The sequence below is a fragment of the Chelonia mydas genome, chromosome 2, assembly GCF_015237465.2.
Source record: "Chelonia mydas isolate rCheMyd1 chromosome 2, rCheMyd1.pri.v2, whole genome shotgun sequence".
NCBI lineage: Eukaryota > Metazoa > Chordata > Testudines > Cheloniidae > Chelonia > Chelonia mydas.
In genome coordinates this window covers 40,938,488-40,951,694 of record NC_057850.1, presented here as the reverse complement: position 1 = coordinate 40,951,694, position 13,207 = coordinate 40,938,488, and the positions used below count along the sequence as shown (strand labels likewise).

General features: G+C 45.5%; 1 protein-coding gene across 2 annotated transcripts in view; it reads left to right on the top strand.

The window, feature by feature from the left end:
* The window catches only part of SDC2 (syndecan 2), a 104,057-nt gene that overhangs the window by 45,127 nt on the left and 45,723 nt on the right, over window positions 1–13,207 (top strand). The gene's annotated exons all lie outside the window — the stretch shown is intronic.

The window sequence follows — 13,207 nt, the reverse complement described above, 5'->3', positions numbered from 1 at the left end:
TTTACATTTTTCACTCAATATCTTAATCTGTATTTGTGTACTTGATTATTTTGCTTAAAATTTGACTGACTATTCAATTCATTAACCATTGGTTCATATGTAGTAAAGGGCCAGGAGTGTGTTTGATGTTTGCCATTCCCTACAGCTAAAGAGGGTTCTAGACTTCTGTAGACATAATGAGGCTAAGTAAGGACTGTACAGTATTTTATTTGGATTCATAGTGAGAGTCTGTAAAAGCTCAGAGCCAGATAACCTGTGCCTGGAGTGTCAGGTTCAGAGTGGCAAGTAAAAAATATTTATAAAGTGTTTACACGAATGTGTGGTTATGTTGCAAGGAAAGTGTGCCATTTCTGTGGCAGCTATAGTGTGCTGTTGGTGTCCATGATAAATGGTCCATATTCTGATCAAACAATAGGGTAACCACCCCATTCATTTACAGACCTTCCTCATACGTCAGGCGGAAGTTATTCATTGCAATTTTAAAAATTAATTAATTTGTAAGTTTGATTTATATTAAAATTATAAACCAAGTGAGGTTTCTAAATATTAAAAGCAACAAAAATCCTTAAGCAGATCTTGATATTCTGAGCAGTCTCAAGGATAATGAATGAGAACGGGTCAGGTGAAAGAGCATAGTAACAGTACTGCTAGGGTTTTGTTTCTGTCACCTAATTTCCCCCTCCTTCCCCACAGGTTTTAATTTTAACTGATCCTGTGTAACTGAAATGGAAGTTACTGATACTCAGCAGTAGATTGTATATTTATTCAGTAATGCCTTGAGATGTCTTAAAACGCATTCTTAGATGTGTTTTCCACTTCTGCTGAAAGGAGGGAGTAAATCATGTGAACTGTAAGCAGCCCTAGGAGCATAGAAACTGGATTTCACTTGAGTCTTTTGACTGGGTTTTTATGTGTTGCACATTAGCACTAAGGACCGGCTACATTGAAGTGAATGGTGGGTTTGCCACTGATTTTTTGTCAGTAGGGCTCTAGATTATGGGGACTCTTGCGTATGTTGCTCACAAAATCCATTATCACATTGTAAGTGTATAGCCAACATCACTCCGCTATATTATATCTTCAGATACATAGTAGACAGTTGACAACCTATTAAAGTTTTTGTATTAATCTGCTCTGTAACCCACCCCATGTATAGAAGGGGAGGATGATTTATGCAGTGTTATAGTTTAGCTGGCAGAAGTTTAGCTGAGTCTGACCTCTCATAATATGGTGCCATGGCTCCTTTGGAAGCAACCTGTCCTGAGCTCTGGCATAATTCCAATGTGAGTCCCATGACTTAACTAGAACAGTGACATCCGCTTCCTAGCGTTAACCCATTTAAAGGAAAACTGGCTCTGTTTTGCTCGGCCCAGTGATACCGAAGTCCATAGAGTAAGTAGCTATTCAGGAGTAAACTGTGGTAAAATTATTTTATACTGCAGATCTATTTTTGTTGAAATGTTAGCATGTCACAAGGATAAGTGTGTCAAAATAAAAGAGAAATCATAAGTAAGCCCTTAAATCTAGAAGATGACAGTTGTAATCCCCGAGTCATTACAACTTTGAGTAAGAAGTCTGGAGAAAATTCTAAACGCCATAGCATTTCATGGTATTGTTTCAAGTTTAAAAACTACCATTGTATGGACGGCACAAGATCACAACATAATTCCCAAATTTTCATCTATCTTCTAAATGATCACTTTCAAAGCACGGCATAATGGTGCACCATAAAAATGTGTACAAGTAGCACTTGCATAAACCCAGATGTATTCATTTGAGTCATTTTGCACACAATGAGTAGTTGCATGAGCCATTGCCTGCGTAAATGAGGGGTTTTGTGGTGCATATACTACTGTATCCTGCTTGGAAAACATGACCCCAAGAGTTGATATGTGTCATCCTTAGTGTAAATGAGAAAATTGCATCTGTTTTGACTTTCCTCTAAGTAATACTAAGTGCCTACAGAAGAAGAGAAATATATGTCGTTGAAACTTCACCAGGTGTTGGCAGGGAAGCAATAGAAAGTTCAGCACAAGGACTGAATACTTCCTGGTTATAAATCAGCAATTGCAGATATTTTATTTTAAGTATTAAACACTATTTGAGGTTAAGTACTTTTATACGAGACTGGTGGAAAAGCAGCTTTTATGGTTTCGATCATTTGGTTCCCGCACTGTTGCATAGTGGCACAAATGACATCACATTTCAGCAAGAAGACGGCCTCCAGCAGCCTGGTCTAGTAGTCATAGTGGATTAAGTGTGGGAATGAGTCAGGAGACATGAGTTCTACTCCTAACTCTGTCACTGATCCATTTTATGAAGTTGGGCAAGTCATTTCCCTTTGTAGGCCAAGTTCAGAGGTGACGTACAAGGTGGTGCTAGTTTTGGATCAGTAAAGGAGTCTAAATTGATTTAACTTCAACACTGCAGGGCTAGAAAAGGGTGTAAGTTTTAAACAAGGGGATAGCCGACTTTTAATTTGTACTATTATAAACTTTTTTTTTGTTGCTTTTCTTGCTATATTGCTCAGTTTTGGCACCTCCGCATATAAAATACATGCACTGAGACTCAAATTCCCAGCAAGCTGAGTCTAACACAAAGGGAACTGGAAGAAGGTATAAGTTATGCCAGTTTAGTCATGTGGACTCTCATTTGAATTTGGCTCTTAGTTTCCCTGTCATTTAAATAGGAATACTGCAGCTTACTTTTCTACTTCAAATTAATCACTTGTAAAGTGTCATATATTATTAGTAGTAAAAATTTTAAAATGCAGTTTAGTCTTGGTAGCAAATACCTCTTACTTTGTGAAGTCTCAGAATGGCAGCGAGCAATATGAATGGAGTTTACTTTTGAACTGGATGGAGAAATCCCATTGCTCCTCACTTTTAGATCTGGGCTTTTGAAATTGTTTCTGGCTGGGGGAGGATTATGTTTCTTCCCAAGAGCATATACTGACAAAGCCCATATAATCTCTAGCCTCTTGCTGCCACACAAACTGTAAAGCAACACAAAGATCCATAAGTAGAAAACAGCTTTGAAGAAATATGGTAGCACTTCTGTAATTGTGAAACAGACAGCATTTTGTGGCTGGGTGCAAGGTGACATTTATTTCATCTTTACTTCAACTGAATTACATGTGTAATAGGAGGCAAAAATTAAATAGGTCTGTCTTCTATCTCCGTACTCAGATGCAGTATGCAAAATAGGATCTGCTTAATTTTTCAAGAGGGATGTCTTCTTTGAGTGATTGCACATGCCCATTCCACTTCAGATGTATGTGCGACCAGTGCAACAGCATCTGCACTGGGCTTGCACACACCTGAAGTGTAATGGATATGTGCCGCACATCTTGAACAACAGTTATGGAACAGGTTAGTAAGCGATTTCCCCCTCCACTGCAGAGCCATTGGAAACTGAGTTAGGACAAGTTAACCTCCAATTTGTATGTGCTCAATAGCAAGTAGATGGTTGCGGGAGGCATAGCTCAGTGGTTTGAGCATTGGCCTGCTAAACCCAGGGTTGTGAGTTCAATCCTTGAGGGGGCCATTTAGGGATCGGGGGCAAAAATTGGGGATTGGTCCTGCTTTGAGCAGGGGGTTGGACTAGATGACCTCCTGAGGTCCCTTCCAACCCTGAGCTTCTATGATTCTATGAAACTTCCTTGCTAGCATTTCATTAGAAAACTGATAAATAAAAGTAATTGTCACACAATTAGATTTCCCGTCTCTTCCAACTTAAAAAAAAAATAGCAAGTAGAGTTGGTTGGAAAACTTTCTATGACAAATGTGACTTTCATGGTGAATTTTTTTTTTTTTTTGTTTAACCAGCTTTAGTGGACAAATAATGTGGATAGAGAATTGTTCATTCTTGTTTTAAAGGCAGTCAGTCAGTGGCTTGCCCATAATACCTATTTTAGCACCCCGTTGCCATTCTATTCCATTTTTAGACCTAGACTCTGCTGGCCTATTGTGCATTACATTGTGCCACTCTCTCAGCAGTTGCTGTGAGAGTGACAGGTGGCTTCTGCTGTATTAGACTCCATAGGAGATTCAATATACCTAACCTTTTCCCTACTGCTGCACAGTATTTTGGAAGTTGAAATAACTTTCATACTGGATTCCAAGCTGGGAAGAATGTTAGACTTAAGAACGTTGCTTTCACTTTTAAAAATATAAATAAACTAATGAAGAAAAATTATTTGGGTAAAAGTTAAAGAGCAAGTTCTTACTTTGAATATTCATAGTAGATTCTGAGCAGATGGGATTGTTGACAAATTAAAGTATGTACTGCAGCTTGGTTGCATTATTCTTGGATTCAAATAAATTGTTAGCGTAATTTTTCCTGATAATTCTTTTTTTCTCAAACTAATTTTAAAAGAATGAAATAGAAGCTGGTTAAGGGTTTTAGTTACATAACCTGCTATATTTGAGCCATAACCAGTAATCTGTGCTTTGAGACCATCACATGTTTCCCTAGGGGATTGTAATGTGAGCATATGTGTGCATACACATAATTAATGGAGAAAAGAAAATGACTGCTGGGATTAGAATCAGGATCTTTATCTTTCTAAAGGGAAGGTGCTCTGCCATTAAGTTAAATGGATAACTTCAGCAAAGTTCAGCTGCAAGCATTAACTTGGACTTCAGTTTATTGAGACCATTTTTTGGTAAACGAAATGCTATTCTTTATCACCATTAAAGCCTGATGAAATAAATATTTGCACTATAAGTCTGATATAGGCTTTATTTTTTGGAAGAATAAAGTGCTTTGATAACTTCACCATATCAGAGTGTCCTTAACCTTCACTTTAAAAAAAGGTTAAGATTATTATATTGAAGCAGAAAAAAACCTCTGTGCGACTTTTTGAAAGGACCCTAACTACTCAAATGAATTTTATTTTCAGCAAAGAGTGCTTCATTTTCTCCATCCTCTTCTTGTAGGATTTGTTCTGCTTCATTCATTAATTTTCTTTTAAAGCAGGATATGGAAATGTTTCTGCAGTTTTGCAGGCAGTTGGTAGTAGTGAATTGTTATGGGCATCTGTCAAAGATGTTGGATGAATAAGTGTCTCTTGGAACATGGTAGCCAATTGTAGAATATTGCGGATATTTTTAAAAAAAAATCCGATAATATAAAGAGCATTTTATCTACACGGCTTGTGGAGACCTAACCTGCTGTGACAAGTTTAATACTCAAACATAACAAACTGATCTAACTTGTCGAGGAACTCTTAGCAAAAATCTAATTTTGTTCATTTTATCATGAGGTTGGTCTGTCTTTAACTTCTGGAAAAAAATTCTGCTAATCTCTTCTAGGTGGGGCTCTATTCCTGCCCAGCTCAAAGGATTTACTATGTTAGATATACCATGGTGCAATGGCACAATGTTAGAACCTACATAGAAGGTTAGCTTTATAAATATATATATATATATTTGGTGTATATGTATTGTATATATGTGGAATATGTGTATTTATTAATATATTTCACTTACTTGGAATTTTAGGTTTCAGTGTTCCACTCACGTTAATGCTGTCTTGCTCCCATTTGATGTTTAAGAACAAAATAATTTCAGGTTCTTAAATATACATATGCATGTGTCTACCACAAAGTAAGTGTGTGCGCGTGCGTGTGTGTGTGTGTGTTTTTTTTAAAGTCTGCTATGCAAGATATTCAATGAAACTATGTCAAGTCTAAGCTCTTGTACAGTGTCTGTTAACAGATCCCTTAGGTTACAGCCTTGAGTAGTTTGGTTTGGAACTTTCCTGGTTTTATTTGTTGTTGATCTTTGTGTAGATTCTCAGCTGAACAGGTTTACGTGTATTTCTAATAACTTCTGTTTCTTCTTTGAGTGCTTGCTCATGGCCATTCCATTATTAGGTGTGTGTGCTCCTCACATACACCGGTGCCAGAAGTTTTTCCTTCAGTAGTATCTGTAGGGGATCAGCTCTGGTGCCCCCTGAAGCGGCACGCACGTGCCTTGGTATAAGGGATGCTGCTGGCTCCCCCCACTCTCAGTTCCTTCTTGCCACCAGTGATAGTGCTGGAATGTCTGCTGCTTTGGCTAGCTTTTCGCTTTGTTCAGTGTGTCTAAGTGCTTTTTCCTGTGAAGTATTTGTATATATTTAGCAGTTACCCTTAATGATGTTCTAGTTATTTGGTCCTAGATGGGACTCTGCCTAGCTATGGGGCATGCCCTGGTCCCCAGGCTTTCAGCCATGTGATCATTCTAAGCGGCCTATGCCCATCAGCAACCCACATGTTGTTTAAGGTGTCTAGGCGAAAGACACGTAAGCGACAAGTGTCGCATCTGTAAATCGTTCAAACCCCAAACAAAAAAGGAGAGATACATCTGTCTCAGGGCACTCCTGATGGAGCTGGTGCTGACCCCGGCACTGGAGTGGAGATCTGACTGGGTCTCGAGCACTGCAGCGTTGGTGCGGAGTGCCCCACCATCGCTGCCTATGAGCCGGCACCGGTCCCTGGCCAAGAAGCCCAAGAGGACCTCAAGGGGAAGATCTCTCACTTCCCATAGGGGAAAGGAGATGGCTGGAGGAGAGCCAAGACCCATGCTGGGCGGTTCAACACCTCCGTCAGGGAGTTGGGCCCCAGCTCAAGTCAGGCGGTCTAGCCCCTCCTGTACTATGCCTGCCACACCGGACAGTGACGAGAGGCTCCGTCAACTAGAAGTCCCATCAATGCCCGAGGCCCTGCAGGCAGAGCAGAAGATCCTACACTGCCAGTGCTGTCCACACCAGCTCCGACTGTACCCAAGTCCAGGGGTAAACCAGCCTTGGGACTGTTCTGCGTGTCCACGCCTCAGCGGCATCATTTCCCATCACGGGGGACATCCCGCCAGCGCTCGTCCGCACGGAGCCATCATGCCTCGGAAGTAGGGAGGCAGGTTTAGAGAAGCCGCCTTCAGCCTCTGGACCCTGAGGACCAGCAGTGGGATTTGAGGCGAGGCTTGCCGGTAACCTGGTGCAGACATGTGGGGGCACGCGCTCCCCAGCGTGAGCATCCATCTCCAATGCCTCAGCACTGATCACACGACCAATCGGTTGAACGGATCCACTGGTCACCTGCCTGCCGGCACCTGTCACCGAGATGCAAATCCCCACGGTCGGGGAGATCCTCCTGTCGACCGGCCTGCTCTGGCTCCCGGTCCCGCTCTAGGTCCTGGCACCGGTCGAGCAGCACGAGGCGTAGCTCACTGGTCTACCAACGCCGATCACCAAAGATCCCAGAGGGCCTGTGTAAGGAACTTGTCTCGATCAAACAGGTTGAGGCACCGTGGCGATCCAGGATATTCTCGAAGATGCAGCAGACTCCGCGGCTCACACGATGATTTTGGCCATTTCCATACGGAGGGCATCCTGGCTGCTCCTCTCGGGTCTGCCGACTGAGGCTCAGCAGTCGAGGCAGGACCTCCCCTTTGACTGCCAGGCCCTGTTTGCAGAGCAGATGGACAGTAAGCTGCATGGACTGAAAGATTTCTGCACTACCCTGAAAGCTCTAGGGCTGCACATCCTTGGTCCAGTCCGTAAGCGGTTCAAACTGCAACCATCCCAGGGGCAAGGGAGCCAACCCCAGCAGGAGCTGCCCCCTAAGAAGAGTAGGGGCTACAAATGCTGCTTGAGCCACCCACCTCCACCCTCTGCCCAATCAGGCTCAACCCACAATAAGCAGGGGGGCAAGCGAGTGTTTTAAGGGTGTGCTTGAGGGCGACCTACCATACTATACCCTGGATTCGTCTTTCCCTCTGTTTTCCAACCACCTTTCTTTTTTCCCCCCTGCTTGGACCACTATAACTTCAGATCGCTGGGTCGTCAATACTGCGGCACAGGGTTACACCCTCCAGTTTCTTTCTACCCCCCTACAACTACCCTTCCCTGTCTGTCTTCAGGGCCCCCTCTCATGAGAGACTTCTTGCACAGGAGGTAGAAGGGTTGCAGCTGGGTGCAGTGGAAAAGGTTCCTTGTGAGTACAGGAACAAGAGGTTCTATTCCTGGTACTTTTTAATCCCGAAGGCTAAGGGCGGTCTATGGCCCATCCTGGACCTGCAAGAGCTCAACAAATACCTAAAGAAGCTGAAGTTCAGCATGGTCTCCTGGCCTCCATCATCCTCTCCCTGGATCCGGAAGACTGGTATGCCATCCTCGACTTGAAGGATGCATATTTCCATTTAGCAGTCTTTCAAGGTCACAGATGCTTTCTATGTTTCATGGTGGGACTCAGCCACTATCAGTTTGCGGTCCTCCCATTCGGCCTCGCAACAGCACTGAGGGTGTTCACTCAGTGCATGTCGGTAGTAGTCGCTTTCCTCAGATGTCGAGGTATCCAACTGGCTCGTCAAAGGCCGCTCAGGTCCCAAGTTCAAAGGGATGTCGTGGTGCTACAGGCCATGTGCTGATCCTTGGGCTTGCTGGTAAATGACAAAAAGTCAGTGTTCGTTCTGGTGCAGAGGATAGGGTTCATCAGAGCGGTGCTCAACTCCACTTGCGCCAGAGCGTTCCTAGTGCAGGAGAGGTTCCAGACGATGGTGGACCTCATTGCGAGAGTCTCCGCGTTCCCCCTGGCCATGGCCAGGGTTTGGCTGTGCCTGCTGGGCCACGTGGCAACATGTATGTACGTCGTCCACCATGCCAGGCTCAGGATGCGGCCCTTACAGCAGTGGCTGGTAACAGTCTATTCCCAGTCCAGAGATCACCTGGAAAAGGTTGTTACCATCCCACTGATGATACTTACCTCGCTACAATGGTAGATCAATCCTGGAAGGAGTTCCATTCAACAGCCCTTGTCACTTGATTAAGTTGATATCAGACACCTTGGACCTTTGCTGGGGAGCGCATCATGGAGGCCTCCAGACCCAGGGCATGTGGTCCCCGGAGGAGATTACGTTGCACATAAACGTCAGGGAGCTCAGAGCGGTATGCTTGGCCTGTGGAGTCTTTCTACCGCACCTGGCAGGAAAGGTGGTGAGAGTATTGATGGACAATATGACCTAGATGTTCTATGTCAACAGGCAGGGGGAGCACGCTTGTCGGCCCTCTGCCAAGCAGCACTCTGACCTGTGGGATTTCTGCACTGACCACGTGATCCAACTGGCGGCCTGTCACCTCCCCGGCATCAGGAACACACTGGCAGATAGCCTCAGCAGATCCTTTTCCTCTCACTATGAGTGGTCACTCCATCCAGAGGTAGCCTGGGCCTTCTTTCAGAGGTGGGGAACTCCCCAAGTGGACCTGTTCACCACCAGACAGAGCAGGAAATGTCATTGCTTCTGTTCCCTACAAGGCCTGGGCAAAGACTCCCTCTCAGACACCTTCCTCCTGTAATGGTCGGGGGGTCTGATGTACAGGGCCTGTGCAACCACTAGGTGAACTAGGCGGTCGCCTAGGGCGCCAAGTGGTTGGGGGCGGTGGTGGAGTGGAGGTAAGCTGGGCGGGGGGGGGGGGGGCGCGGGGAGGTCCACCTGCAGCAAGTAACGGGGGGGAGGGGGCGGCACACAGGGGAACTGCTCCCCGCCCCATCTTACCTCTGCTCCGCCTCCTCCCCTGAGCCCCGCCCCGCCCTGCTTCTGTCCCTCCCAGGCTTGCGGGCGCCAAACAGCTGATTGGCGGCACAAGCCTGGGAGGTGGGAGAAACGGCAGCGTGCTCAGGGAGGAGGCGGAGCAGAGGTGAGCTGGGGCGGGGAGCTGCCGCAGGGGGGGCTCCCCGGGCCGGTGGGGGGCAGGGGGCGACACAAGGTGGAAGTTTCGCCTAAGGCGTGAAACCTCCTTGCACCAGCCCTGCTGATGTACGCGTTCCCGCCGATCTCGCTCATCAGCAGAGCCCTGTCAAAGGTCAAGAGAGACAAGGCCCAAGTCATCATGGTCGCCCCGAGACTGCGCCAACGTTGGTTTGAAACGTTGATGGACCTGGCAGTAGCTGCTCCCTGGCCCATTCCTGACCGACCGGATCTGCTCTCGCAGGATCATGGACATCTCCTACACCCCAACTGTATACGGTGTTCTACAAGGATAAAGTTCAACTGTGACCCCCTCCAGCCTTTCTGCCAAAGGTGGTGTCTTCCTTCCATGTTAACCAGGACATCTTCCTCCCCGTGTTTTGTCCTAAGCCGCACACTACTGGGGAGGAAAGAAGGCTGCACGCCCTGGACGTTAGACATGCTCTGGTGTTTTACCTGGAGCATACCAAGCTCTTCTGCAGGTCGACCCAGCTCTTTGTTGCAACAGCGGACAGGATGAAGGGCCTTCCGGTGTCATTGCAGAGAATTTCCAGCTGGATCACCTCCTGCATCTGGACCTTTTACAAGCTGGCACAGGTCCCGCTGCCTCCGATTGTGAGAGCCCACTCGACCAGAGCTCAGGCATCCTCAGCGGCCTTCCTGGCCCACATTCCCATCCAGGACATTTGCAGAGCTTTGGCATGATCTTCAGTTCACACATTCACAGTGCACTACGCCACCACTCAGCAAGCCAGAGACAATGCTGGGTTTGGCAGAGCTGTGTTGCAAACTACACATCCGTGAATTTCTACCCGCCTCCGTTGGCACTGCCTGGGAGTCATCTAATATGGAATGGACATGAGCAAGCACGCGAAGAAGAAAAGAAAGTTACCTTTTCCATAACTGGTATTCCATAACTTCGAGATGTGTCGCTCATGTCCATTCCATGACCCGCCCTCCTTCCCCACTCTTGGAGTTTCCAGCAAGAAGGAACTGAGGTTGGGGGAAACATTTGCACACTGCTCCAGGGGGCACCAGAGCAGGTCCCCTACGGATACCACTGAGGGAAAATCTTCAGGCAACTGTGCATGTGGCGAGCACACACACCTAATATGGAATGGACATGAGCAACACATCTCAAAGAACATCAGTTATGAAACCGGTAACTGTCTTATTCTGTTTGAGTTGGTCGATTGAATAGTTTAGATCCTTGATGCTTAGGCTGGTGAAACCGTGATTGCTCATTCCATTTCGACTAGTTACACTTTGAAAAATGTAAATGATCATATTAGTCAAGCAATATAGGCAGGACATAAAACAGCTTTCTAATGCCTTCAGTGTACAATTTGTTTTTCCCTCTGGAATGTTATGAGCTAAATTCCTGATTGATATACATTTAAGGATGGCATTTTAATATCCATTGCAACAGCTTTGGACAAAAGCAGTACAGTAAATAATCCTGTGTTTTGTTTGAAAGCTCTGTTTGAAAGCTAACAAATGTAAATTACCTCCCAGATTTATGAAGCAGAGCTAGGGGAGAAAAAGAGGGCATAGGATAATCAAAACACTTGGAGAGTGTGTGTTTTTGATAAGTTTGAGTAGGGAGATGGCTTCTACCCCTCTCTCCCAGAGTGAAAGTGCTGCAGATTTAACCTGGAAAGCTGGATTGTGGGTCATTGGATTCTGAATTGTGGGTCATTGCCAGTAGTAGTAATTCTGCGGGGACACTTCAGCCTTCTGTTACCTTTGCCCAACCGTATTATGTTGGGAGTTGCACAGGTGGAACTGAAGGCATAATTTGATCTTGTAGTTAGAACTTAGTTAACAAGTCTGATACAGAAGTCAGACTAGAATCCAAGTTAACTATATTAACAGAGTAACAAGTAGTATAAACTTTACTTTTGTCACCAAAATGGGGTATGTTTCTTACTCCTCAGAGGCAACTTAATACTGCTCTTTTTGGTAAGAGGGTATCGTTTGAACATAGTCATTTTTCTGAGTAAAAGTACAATTTTAGTATTTGTTTTGAAAACAAAATATGTAGGTTTTTGCAGGCTGCAAAACCAGGGGCCTAAGCTAATTGATTGTCAGGCCTGGTCTACGCTACAAAGCTAGATTGAGGTAAAGCAGCTTATGCTGACCTAACTCTGTCAGTGTCTATACTACAGTGGTGCTCCCACTGATCTAGGTGGCCCACTATATTGTCTTAACTCCACCGCCACGAGAGGTGTAGCGCTTAGGTCGATGTAATTAGGGCGACGCAGTGTCCATGTAGACACTCTGTTACTTACATCCCCTGTTGGCAGTCAGCCACCCTCTCCCCTGGCACTGATAGCCTGAGTTGGGCTGTCAGCCGGGTGCCAGAACTACAGCTGGAGCCCTCCCGCATCACAGCGCTGACAGCCTCAGGGCTCACAGCTGGAACTGCCCCCTGCCCCAGGGCTGACAGCCCCAGCCATGAGCCCAGCAGTGGGCTCAATTTCACAAGGAGCCTACCAGCTGTGAAATTGACATTTTTGTCAGTTTTACAGCTGCAGTTATTTCACATTTGAGCTCCAGCTGTCAGCTGGGGCGGGGGGACGGGATGGGACTACAGTTGTGAGCCCTGCCTGGGGCTAAGAGCCAGAGCTGGAGACCAAATGCGAAATAATAGCACCCATGAAACTGAGAAGAATGTCAGTTTCACTGTTGATAGGCTTCCTGCTCTGAAATTGAGCCCTGTGCCTGGCTCACAGCTTGGCAGTCAGCCCCAAGGGTGACTGACACACACACACACATACTCTCGCACTCTCTCTCTCTCCTCCCCCCCCCAAGTGTTTTGATTATCCTATGCCCTCTTTTTCTCCCATAGCTCTGGAAGCGTGGGGGGTGTCCTCCAGCTGTCAGCAATGCCTCACACAGTTAAGTTAGTGGAAGCGCTCCTAGTGGGGATGTGCATCACCGACAGAGGGGGTAGTGTGGACCTGAAGCACTGCAGTAATTCCTGTGGTGGCTATAAGTCAACCTAACTTAGATTGACTTAATTTTGTAGTGTAGACAGGCTTCAGTTTGTAAGTAACCAGAAGGCTAGAATCATACACCAGCACTTTCCCTCTAGTTTTATGATTGAGCTGCACAAATCCAGGAAAGTTGCTGTGGAAAGTATGGCAGCATATGTTGGGTGCAAGCTTGTTTTTTGATACCAGGCACATTCCTCAAACTGAAGAGCTTATATTATAAAAAAAAATTTAAAACAAAACAAAGAGTAATTGTTTTAAGTGTGAGATGCAGTGCATTTTTTCCTTACCATTATGGTAGTGCATTTGCCTATTTTGTGTTTAATGCAAGTACCAGATAATGCTTTGCTTCTCTACAGTGTAAAGAATTGCCTAAAAGACAAAAATGTTCAGAGTGATAGAGAAGGCAATATGTTGGTTTAGTCATATAATTTCTTTCTAACTGAATGTTCTGTGTGATGTATTATTTACACAGAACTTTCA